This window comes from Arvicanthis niloticus, chromosome 17 (assembly GCF_011762505.2).
Source record: "Arvicanthis niloticus isolate mArvNil1 chromosome 17, mArvNil1.pat.X, whole genome shotgun sequence".
In the NCBI taxonomy this organism is placed as follows: Eukaryota; Metazoa; Chordata; class Mammalia; order Rodentia; family Muridae; genus Arvicanthis; species Arvicanthis niloticus.
In genome coordinates, this window is record NC_047674.1 from 49,581,325 (window position 1) to 49,593,410 (window position 12,086).

Consider the following 12,086-nt stretch of genomic DNA (forward strand, 5'->3'; position numbering starts at 1 on the left):
GCCATGCTTCTCGGTTTACTTTATCACAACAGGAAATTTAAGATAATAAATGTATAACAAAAAGACAATAAATAAGACAATAATAAATAAACTTAACGTATCTAAATTTCTGATACTCTACTACCTTGTTGGGGCAGCCAAAATAAATGTTGCAGCCCAGGCAAAATGTTGAGGCCCTGGCCGACCCACGTTTGGGCTGCCACTGTATCCCGGCCCAAGCTGCTGCTCCGGTCTGTGGGTCGGGGTTCAGCAAGAGCGAGGGTGAGGGCAGACTCAAAGAATGGAGACCAGACAGGGTGTGATTCAATCCTGTTTATTCTTCAGTCTCTCTTCCTCTAAGTGTCTCCTGTCTGATTCTCCCTCTATAGTCTCATTTCTGGTTCTATCTTCTATAGTCTGATTTCTGATCTGTTCTGTCTCTGCCTTTTATATGTCTCACTTCTAAGCCATGCCTCTAAGTTACACCTTTAATCATGCCCTTAGGTCTTGTCTCTAACTCTGATCTCTGTACTTCTAAGTCATACTAAGAAGTCACACACCTTTAATCTCACACACCTTTAATCTCACACGCCTTTAATCTCAAGGTATCTAAACCAAGATTATCTGAGTGTTCTCAGCTGTTGTAGGCTATTGTAATCCAAGTCTCATGTCAGGGTATATGGCTCAAGATGGCTGCAAAGCCGATAGCCGCTTTCTGCTAAAAGTCGGCCCCCAACACTACCTGGAAAAAATTTTAAAATATTTGAAAACACTCAAAGATTTATTTTCTCAATAGGTTAGCAGTCAGAAAGCTGTTTAGTTTGAATGTTTCCAGTTTCAAATAAAATATAATTCAGTTACTGGATAAATCAAGTGGAATAATTTGTCAAAATAATTTGAATCATGAGTTTTATATTATATATCAATATTCTTAAATGTTCATATATGTTAATATGGCAAGCAAGCTTCTAGATAGGATTTTCTAAAATTAGTTCAAAATGCTGCAAAATTCTAAGGAAACTACTAGAAATGATTTAAGTACATCCCTTGGTTGAAGAAATAGCCTAGAGCTTAAATCTGACACCTAGTGTTCAATGTAGTAACTGCACCTATCCATCCTATTAATAGGGCTAGTTATTCAACAGTGTTTAAAGCTTCATGTACATTTTGCTTTAGAAACACAGATCTGTTGAGTGAAGAGAAAGCTGGGGGAGGAATACCTGCATGGTGCTTGTTCTTTTCATTTATTTTAAAACACAGAAACAGGAGACATGAAAGTTTTCTTACGGAAAAGAAAATCTCTCAGAGAGTGTAGGGGACATGGACTGTGCCACCAGAAAGACGTAAGTCATATGTTTGAAATGTAGCAGCATGATGCCGCAGGAGGGGTGCAGGCCCATGCTAGGGCACACTCCTCAGGGACCAGCCATATGATAAATTTAGAGTAAAATGAAGTTTATTTGGAGTAGAGGCAGAGAAAAAAGGGGATAGAAAAGAACAGAAAGAGAGAGGAGACAGAAAGAAGGGAAGATGATAACCAGGGAGAGAGAGGGGAGGGAGGGGACCGAGAGGGGAGGAGAGAGAGAGGATATATATATATATATATATATATATATATATATATATATATATATATAGAGAGAGAGAGAGAGAGAAGCCCAAACAGTCTTTTTATAGCAAGCCAGGCTTGTATGTTGCTGGTTAATGTTGGGCAGAGCCTAGAAGAAATGCTAATAAAAACTGGTGAGGCGGTGCATGCTCAAACCCACGGATCTCAGAGATGTGAGACAGAAGGAATGTGAGTTCTCCCTGCCTGCCTCTTTACCTGCTTTGGAACATATAACCATGACACCTAACACATAACACAGCACCTGGACTGCCTCTTCATGAAGTAACTCAGTAGCCTTAGTCTTTAGCCAATGACTTTCCCTTCCTGGATATTCTCATGCCCTTCCCTCAAATTACATAACCCCTGGTTGACCACAATAGAGCATATGTGATCATGCCCACCACCCATAAAGAAATATGAACAAAAGAAGATCATCTCAGGGGGCTGCTTTATTAAAGAGTGTCATGGGGAAGGTCTTCACCTAAATGAACCATACCAATTAGACTCCTGAAGGGCCTTCTCTCTTCTCCTGCCCCTCTAACACTCAGTCTAAACTGGGCCAGGTTCCTGCTTGCCCCTCTCCCCCATCTCCCTTTCCAGCCTGGCATACAAAGGTACCCTGATGCCTCAAAAGGAGATGTGGACTGTGGACTCCCCATCCAGGATATTGCCTAGTCCTCCTTTAGCCCGTGTATTTGCAGTGTCCTGACACCACCAGCGGAGAGGCAGAACACAGGACCACAGAGAATGAGCAAGGTTAGAACTGCGATTGGCGGTTGGCGGGCATGTGCTGATCCACCCTGCTGAGGTTTATATAGCATCAGGAAAAAGCAGCCACACATAGTCGACATTTCCTATTTTCTCCCAGTCTTCATGTGTAGTACAAGGCTGATACCAAAAACAGGGAATCTCAGCAATTGGATTTTATATTTGGAACACACACACACACACACACACACACACACACACACACACACACAGACTTAGAGAAGCTGTTGAAAGCAAACTGGCTTGTTAAGTACACCTTGTTTAAAGCAGAAACATATGCAAACATGTTATACCTCTGCTTCTTTAGTATTTTACCTCTAAAACTTGTGAAACGCAACCATCACAAGCAAGAAGGAAGATATTGTTGTAATTTGGGCTACGTTATTTCATCTGCTTTTACTTTTATCCCATGTCCAAGAGTTTACCAAGCTTAGAGAAAAAATGAGCTGCATTTTAGGTCTAAAATGGACAAGTTAAGAGAATTTAATGTACAGTTACCTCCTCTGCATCCTCAAAAGTTAGGCCACCACACAGAAACCATTAGTTAAGACACAGAATGAGACAGTTCCATCTTGGGCTGCGATGAGATTCCTTCCCACAGTAAGTGCTAATCTCTGTATGTCTTCTTTTGCTACAGAAATTTGAGAATATTCTAGCCTTGCTTTCTCCTGTCACTTTTCCTGGTGGGTTTCAGGCAGAGTGAATTCATTCTTGAGAAAATACTAGAGGCTTACAAGTCCCATGGAACACCCTCCCCCACAGCCCCCCCTTCCCAAGAACAGACAAATATATGTCTTGAATAAGGGCTTGTTACCTCTACTGACTGTATCATTCTGCTCAGTGATGTCTGTACTATTCAATGCTTGGTACTACTTAGGGCTCCTCTCTCTCAGTGGGCATCATTAAGTTGTTTTCAGATCTACTCCTCTCACCTGTACCTTTTAAGTTAAATTTTAATTAGATTATATGCCTTTTACTGTAACTGTTTTACATTTACATGTGGTGTACATTTCCTTATTGTAGCAGAATTTTAGCAGAACTATTGCATTTGGCAGAAGTGATGGCTCCTAAGCTTTGAAGAAAGCTTTTTACCATGATTGTTATCTGTGATTTTATGGAATTATTCTTTTGAAGTTTTCCCAGACTCTTTGCATAACTTAGTCTGGAGAAAGGCCTGGCAAACCAGGAAGTTTATGGCTGAATATTGCTTAGGTGATGGGGCTTTTAGGACAACCCTTAGATCAGATAAGTTTTGGTATTCGGATATTGACTTGCTAAAGGTGCCTTCTGTGTAACACTAAAAAGAAGCTAGAGCTGGGGGAGGGCTTAGCAGGCAGATGGAGAACCAACCATATGGTCTACAGTGATAGGAGAGGTGGGTGGAGTCTGGATGGCTGTGAACCCCCAGTGAAAGGGCTTATACTATACAGATGTCTCCATATCGTTATTATCAAACCCCAAGTGGGACCCTCAAAACACCTTGCAATGCCTTACTAACATAAATTTTTAATATGCCATAAAAACTTATTTAGTGGTCGTGTTATATTTAATCATTGTGCTGCTTTGAAAAGTATTTTCCTTTATAAGTGGGGTTTTTATGTAAAGCTTTGCACTTTATAATAAATTTTACTGGCAGAAGTTCCATCCAAAGGACGGCATTTTGTCAGATTTCAACTCAGTTTCAATTAATGATTTTTTTTTTTAAATTGCAGAATAAAACAGAAGTATTTGTGTTGTAACTTGATGGCTTTTCATAAAGTAAAACTCATCCAGGAAATATCCTGATACTGAGAGAAACCCAGTCCTTCTGAGGTATAGCATGTTTTTAATTTCAAAAGCTGAATATTATTTTTTCCTGATTACTTTTTCAGACTTTATGTAAACAGAACCATTCACCTATAATCTTGTTTTTTGATTTTCAGGACATGCACATTAAAGCGTGCCACGGTGCAACAGAGACGACGTCTCCTTTTGTGATGTTGGAGGAGCTTTGCTTCAACTGAGACAGTTCCATGTAACTTAGACTGGCCTCTGAGAAGGCTAGGCTGACTCCATGGAAGGCTTCAAATTGGCAGTTCAGGAGATGAGAACTTGGAAACTCTCTGTTTCCAAGAACTGAGCAAGTCCAGGGAAGTCCAGGCCTCAGAAGCTGCCCTGCCACCTGGCCTGAGGCAAGGACAATGGGTCAGCAATAGTTTCCAGACCTCCCCAGCAACAGTTTCCAGCCCCCACACCCTGGTAATGAAATGTCCCTAAAGATGGAGCAAGATATAGGTCACCTACCCCAGAATCCCTTAATGTGCTTTAAATCAGGTCCTCCAGCTCACTTAGGTGTCTGTCTTGGTAATGGGAGACCCCAGCATGCTAGACTTCTGCCGAATAAAACACTCTTTGCTTTTGCATATTATTTGAGTCTGGGGTATCATTCTTCAGCAAATCATGGACCCCTACACCTCAAACTCATTATGTTTCATTCATTATGACTTGAATCCTGCCTCCCCCTCCAGAGAAGCAGGATCTCAGGCCTGCATTACAGCTCCAGGCTCCCTCTCAGTTTGTGTTCTTGACCCTTCAGCAAAATTCCACAGCTTGATCATTTCTCGTCTTGGAATTATTTTTCTCTGATGGTCATCTCTTGACATTTCTTATTTCCTTTTCCCACTCTAGAGCTTCCGCTTCTGCTTTCACTTACCTTTAACATGATTTATTCAAGGTCTTATTCTAAGCAGTTTTAGTGATTCCATGGAAGTCACTAAAAGCCTTAGCTTACCAGAGACCCCTGAATGAATCACCCTGAGCTGGCAATTGATGCAAAAAGCAAGAGGAATTTATTGTTCCAACAAGTTGGTGTCATCCTGCACCTGAAGGAGAGACAGCGACCCTGGGCAATCCATTTGGCCAGTTTTTATGCAGTTTTCAGGGATAGTACAGGGAATCAGCAACTAGGCACAATATGATTGGGAGAACAGTGTGACTTTTAAACTGATTGGTCTTTAGGGAATGAGGTGGCAAGGACTTCCTTTGTCTGTGGGTGGCCAATGGTCTGTCCTGTGGAATGTGTCCTGACCAGCAGATCAGTTCCCCCCACTGTGGTCGGAGGAATGTTAATCAGTCTCTCCCTTTCAGAGGGCATAGTGTCCCATGACCTTCCCAAAGTTCCTGAACTGACCTCTTCAGTAGCTTATTTCTGCCTGTGTCCTGATGACTCCTGATGACACATTTGTGTCCTTGACTTCTCTGAGTTTAAGACTCAACATTCAATGTGGCCCCTACCATTTCCTATTTGAAAACTTCAGTTTGAGACCACACAAACATTTGCCCTCTTCCCAGCTGCCCCCTACCCAGCCATTGTTTCTGGTCTCTGAAACATACTAGCATTCACTTCTCACAGTGCTAAGGATTGATGCTTATTCACTATACCTGACTGCCTCTAAGCTCAGTCCTAACATGTCCTCTGTAGTAGCTCAGGTAACCGTTCAGTTTTCAGGCTCAGCTTGCACAACATCGAACTCCAAGTCACTATTGTTCCTTGCTTATTGTATGGCCTTCCAATTAACAACTAAACAGACTAACACTCTGCTGCCTGTGCCCTGGAATGCCTGTTGCCCAACACTACTTTGCCCTTCGGGGTTGGGAATGAGGTGGCACAGGGCACAGGCTCCTGGAGCAGGTGAGAACTGCTGCAGCAAGCTTGTCTGAGTGCTGTTGCAAGCTCCTTTAATACCACCCACCCACCCACGCCCCACTGGTCCCAAGGAAGTGTCTCTTCTAAACAGCAGTTCCCAATTTGCTGACATTGTGTCAACAGTCCTTGGTCTCTCACGCAGTCCTCAATTAGGTCCTCCTGTAAGAGATGCCTTTGTGGCTGCAAAGTCCCTGGTGTTTATGCAGAGGTGGCTGCACCATTCCTCCTACAAAACTCCACCTAAAAGTTTACATTGGTTTGTATTACACAGAAAAAATTTTAAGCTATTTTATGTATCAACATGTACACCTATATGTCAGAAGAGGGCGTCAGGACTCCTTATAGATGGTAGTAAAGCACCATGTGGTTGCTAGGAATTGAGCTCAGGACCTCTGGAAAAGGAAGTGGTACTTTTAACTGCTGAGCCATCTCTACAACCCACAGAAAAAATTCTTTAAGTGAGAAAATAAAGGTCTATAATCTCCTCTGCCACCCTGTCCTTTTTCCATTTCCTGTATTTCTCCATACATCCACACATTCCTTAAACATGATTGAAACAGGGTTGAGAGTTGAACAATTATACCCATCTTGTGTTGAGGCCCACATTCTGCCTCAACACTTTTGCCTCAATGCTTTGGGGGCTTAGTGCTCTGGTCAAGAGAGAGTGTGGGGCTCTGGGGGCAAGAGACGCAAAGAATGGAGACAAGACAGGGTGTGATTCAGTCTCTTCTATTTTCTCAAGTCTCCCTCAAGTCTCTCTTATTGAAGGGAATTCTGAGGTATTTATATACACAAGCAGGAGAACACAGGTGAAAACACTTTACCACGTGCACCATACAGCTGAGGTCACTAAACAGCAAAACAAGCTATGTGGGATAAACAAGATATTTATCAGAGTGTGCTTCAGCTGTTAAAGGCTTTTGAAAACCAAGTCTTTCATCAGGGTATATGGTTCCAGATGGCTGCAAAGTTGATCTAGCCGCTTTCTACTAAAGTCGGCTCCCAACAGGTCCCCCTTTTTAATTTTTTTTTTTTCAAAAGGGAAGGCTGGGAAAACTTACGGAAACCGTGCCTGTCCTAGGTTGGAACAAAGGACCCCAGCCTCACTTAAGATGGTGAGGCCTCCCTTATTTTAGGGGCAAGGGTCTTGATATGCTCTCTTACCCGTCATTGGCTAACCGGCTTAGCAAGCAAGTTAGGGGTTAATCCTCATCAGTCTTGATGACAGAGGTTTCAGAGTCCCCTACTTCCAGCCTGTAATAGCGGACCTGTATGGGTTTCATTTGTTATCTGTTGCCGTACCAAAGCCATCAGTTTGAACAGCATGAACCTGAGAGACAAGAGACTTAATATCTAAACCGTTGATATAAAAGCAACACTCTTTAAGGCAACACACAACTTCCCCTGTTGGAGAAGTGAAAGGTCTAAGCCTTGTACCCACAAATTTATACCAATGAAATCCTTGAATTTTGCATCAGCTTAGTAACAATTATACAGATAAAGACAGCCTAATATTAACCACCTCAGTCCCCAAGTCCAGGGAATTGGGGCGCCGACTCCTCATTAACTTCTTCAAGCTGAACATGGGCGTTGAGATATTAGAAGAGGGATGAGGGGGAAGGGTAAATTGATAAGCATCTGAAGTCTGTCTTAACTGCATCCAGCTGGAAGTCCAGGGCATCAGTGAACATGCAGGTGATAAGATTCATTCTCCAAAGCTGTGTATTCTGCAATATACAAATCTCAAAACAAGGTTTAGTATCAAGATAATTATTTTGATTCTCTGAAATCTAGTGTTCTGGAGGCCTACCTCTGTCATGTCTGATCCATATAATTCTGGAAGACATAACTACTACCTTAATGACCTCATCAGAAAACTCATAGAAAAACCTTTTTTTCCAAATTAGCCTTTCCTTAAGCCAGTAACCAGAAAAACCTTTACATTGAGTTTTTATCCAGAAAAATATAACTATATAACTCAGAATCACACCCATTTTGAAAGTTAAACCAATTAACATTATCATTCTGCTTAGCTCTCTGTCTAGAGCAGCCTTCTATTTATTCCTCGCGTCTGTAAAGCCTTTTTCATCTGTTTTTACTCACTTATTTCTTGCCCCATTTTCGTTACTATAACCTTTATTTATTTATCTGTTTGGCTCTCTTGACTCAGAGCAGCCTTCAATTGACTCCTTGCATCTTTAAAACTTTTTTCATCTGTTTCTGCTTATTTTTTTCTTGCCCCGTTTTTGTTACTATAACCTTTATCTGTCTGTTTGGCTCTCTTGACTCAGAGCAGCCTGCAATTTACTCCTTGCATCTTTAAAACCTTTTTCATCTGTTTTTGCTTATTTTTTGCCCCATTATTGTTACTATGCAATCACCTTTGTTTCACTCCCGAATTCAGTCAGCTCCGTCAGTCGACTGGTTCTCCAGCGCAGGGTGTCTTCCACTATATCCCGCTTACTGGAGCTCTAACGTTGAGACTCTGTCAATCCACTGGTTCTCCAGCGCAGGGTGTCTTCCACTGTATCCCGCTTACTGGAGTCCCTGTTCGGGCTCCACTAATGTTGAGGCCCACATTCTGCCTCAACACTTTTGCCTCAATGCTTTGGGGGCTTAGTGCTCTGGTCAAGAGAGAGTGTGGGGCTCTGGGGGCAAGAGACGCAAAGAATGGAGACAAGACAGGGTGTGATTCAGTCTCTTCTATTTTCTCAAGTCTCCCTCAAGTCTCTCTTATTGAAGGGAATTCTGAGGTATTTATATACACAAGCAGGAGAACACAGGTGAAAACACTTTACCACGTGCACCATACAGCTGAGGTCACTAAACAGCAAAACAAGCTATGTGGGATAAACAAGATATTTATCAGAGTGTGCTTCAGCTGTTAAAGGCTTTTGAAAACCAAGTCTTTCATCAGGGTATATGGTTCCAGATGGCTGCAAAGTTGATCTAGCCGCTTTCTACTAAAGTCGGCTCCCAACAATCTTGGGTTCATGTAAGATAGAATGACTAGTGCAATGCAAACTAGAAGAAAAAAAATTTAATATTGGGTCCATTATTTCTGACAAAATTACATATGTAGAGTAAAATACATTTTATCTCATATATTAATAACTATACAGACTCTTTACTATTTATACCATACTGCAACAATTTTCTTGATGAAACAGAGGATCAAGATGCTTTTGAAATTTTTAAATGAATGATAGTGTACACTTGTATTGTAGAGTGAAAAATTATAAAGGCCATTTTATGAAATATGTGTAGATTTTTTGCCTTACAGAACTGAAAATAAGATTTCAGGCCTTCACATTCCAGGTGAAGGACACTTGCTGGATTACATTCCTCAAGCCTCGCCCAAGGCAGGAAGGCATTCCTGATTACAGATAAAGATGCTACCACCTAGGTGGGGCCCTAGCCCTATAGCCGGAAAAAGTAAAGATAGCAATCTGAAATGGCCGGATAGGGCACAATGGCATGGTAAAAACCACATTTTTGAGAAGAATGCAGGGCGATTTCCACATGACACTAATCATTTAGAGTGAATACCTCTGAATTGTTCCACTGTTTTCATGTTTTGTATCTTTAACAACCCCATCCCACTCCCCTGGTTTGTGGTTTTTCCCTTTAAAACCCTCCAAGGACTGGCCGAGGGGGTCGGATCTTGACTCCAGCGCGAGTACCTGGTCAGACCGCTGGCTGCCAGCTCTTTCCCTAATAAACCTCTGCTGATTGCATCCAGGTATGGTTTCTTGTGATCTTTGGGTGGTCGCGATTCCGGAGGCTTGAGGAAGGGTCTCCTGAGTATGGGGCTCTTCAGTATGACTTTTAATTAAGGTATATAAGAATTACTATGTATAGAGACAGTAAAGGTGAAAAATGGACAAAAAAAATGTTAGAGTTTAAAAATTTTGAAAACAAGAAAATAATAGAATCACTTCTAGAAGGTCCCAAATGACGTAAGAAGCAAATGAAAACATCAGAAGATGAAATTTTTCCACAAGGAACTGTGAAGGATCATAAGGGTTTGTATTCATGGGAAATCGAAGAACCATTACTTGGTGAAACTATTTTTTCCTCAGATCTGAGCACAAAGGAGGTTGTGTATAAGCAGAGCCTAAACCTTGGAGCATCAAGATAAGGGATGATACTAACCTCCTTTCTTCTACAACCTTGCTGTTCACATTGGCCTATGATCATCCTCGTTTTGCTAACCCTGATGTTCTCGTACTTTTAAAACTGTGACAACTACAATACAACTCCAACACTTAAGGGTCAAGGAACATTGCAGAAGAGGGGGCAAAAAGATATTAAGAAGCAGAGGAATAGGAGACTAGATAGCATCTCTTAGAAATATCAGAAAAGCTATACCTATAAAGTCTCAACAACATGGATGCCTAAAATCAGATCTGAACAAGGACAGCACCAACATGCTAGCTTGGGGAGGGGGAGGGAGGGGGAGGGAGGGGGGAGGAAGAGGGAGGGGGAGGGAGGAGGAGGGAGGGGGAGGGAGGCATCTCATGGGGCTCCACCCCTACACAAACAACTGTAGGAAAGTATGGAATGCTGAGAGTAGGGAAAACAGTCTTCAGGGAAGAGCACTCCCAATTGGTTATCCAATACTGACCTATAAGCCTTAAAATCAGATACATATAGGTAATATTATAGGAACAGAATAGGTTGTATTTATATATTTAGAATGTGTGTGTGCACGCACGCGCGCACACACACACACACACACACACACACACGCATGTGCACAAACAAAAGCACATGTGAGGGTATGTGTGTGTTTGTAGAGTGAAAAATTATAAAGGCCATTTTATGAAATATGTGTAGATTTTTTGCCTTAGACCTGAGCAGGAAAAGTGCAGATTCCAGAACTTGGAACTGAAAATAAGATTTCAGGCCTTCACTACTCCGGGGCACATTCTGGGTGAAGGACATTGCCCCTGAATCAGAGGACACTTGCTGGATTACATTCCTCAAGCCTCAGGCAGCAGGCCCACCTTTTGGGGGGGGGGGGAGCGCGAAACAGGAAGACACATTCCTGACCATGCAAGCCACCTAGGTGGGGCTATAGCCGGAAGAAGTGAAGATAGTTAATCTGAAATAGTTGGTAAATGACAGGGTGGGACACAGTGACATGGTAAACCATTCAGGGTGGGTTTCTCTGGAATGTTTCGCTATTCTTACGTTATATATCCTTGGCAACCCCTCACCCCCTCCTCACTCCCCTGGTTTGCAGTTTTCCTCTTTAAAAGACCCTTTAGCCCGCCACTCGAGGCCTGTTAGGAGCCGCGTGATCGTGACAACATTCGTCATTACAAGATGGCGCAGGCGTCCTGTCCTCCCACTAGTAAACAACTGACTGTGCAGGTGCAAAAGGCAAAAAGCAAGCCAAAGTCACTGCCCATCCCGGGGCGTATTATGGGTAATGAGTGAACAGCCAATCAGAAGTGAACACGTCACTCTAGGGTGTATATAAGCAGTGCCTTTTCTGGGCTTTCAATCTTTCCGCTTCTGCTTATGCAAGAAGTAAAGCCTCGCTGTAGTAACCACCCGAACACTGCTTCACGTGAAGGGGACACGGAGAGGCTCAGAACAGAGGCCAAACCTTGCTCTTGAGAGAGAGCTTGTGGTTTGACCACGGGCCAACTTCCCTATTAAAGCCTCTGCTGATTGCATCCAGGTATGGTTTCTTGTGATCTTTGGGTGGTTGTGATTTCCTGAGACTTGAGGAAGGGTCTCCCGAGTATGGGGGTCTTCATGTCAAGCAATAGAGTCCATGAATTTGAGAGTTCAGGCTACACTGGAAGGGTTAGGAGGGATAACAGGAAAGGGGGAAATGACATGAGTGTATTTTAATTTAAAAATATAACAACTAATAAGACTGGGTAAGTGTACAATTTGGAATGCAACAGACTCAAGCTACTATGGCCATGACTTTGCCACTTACAATTTTTGCTGAGTCAGTACATCCCTAACTCAGAACTTTTTATAAGAGAAGAGTTTTATCTATTCCAATGATTACATTATATACGT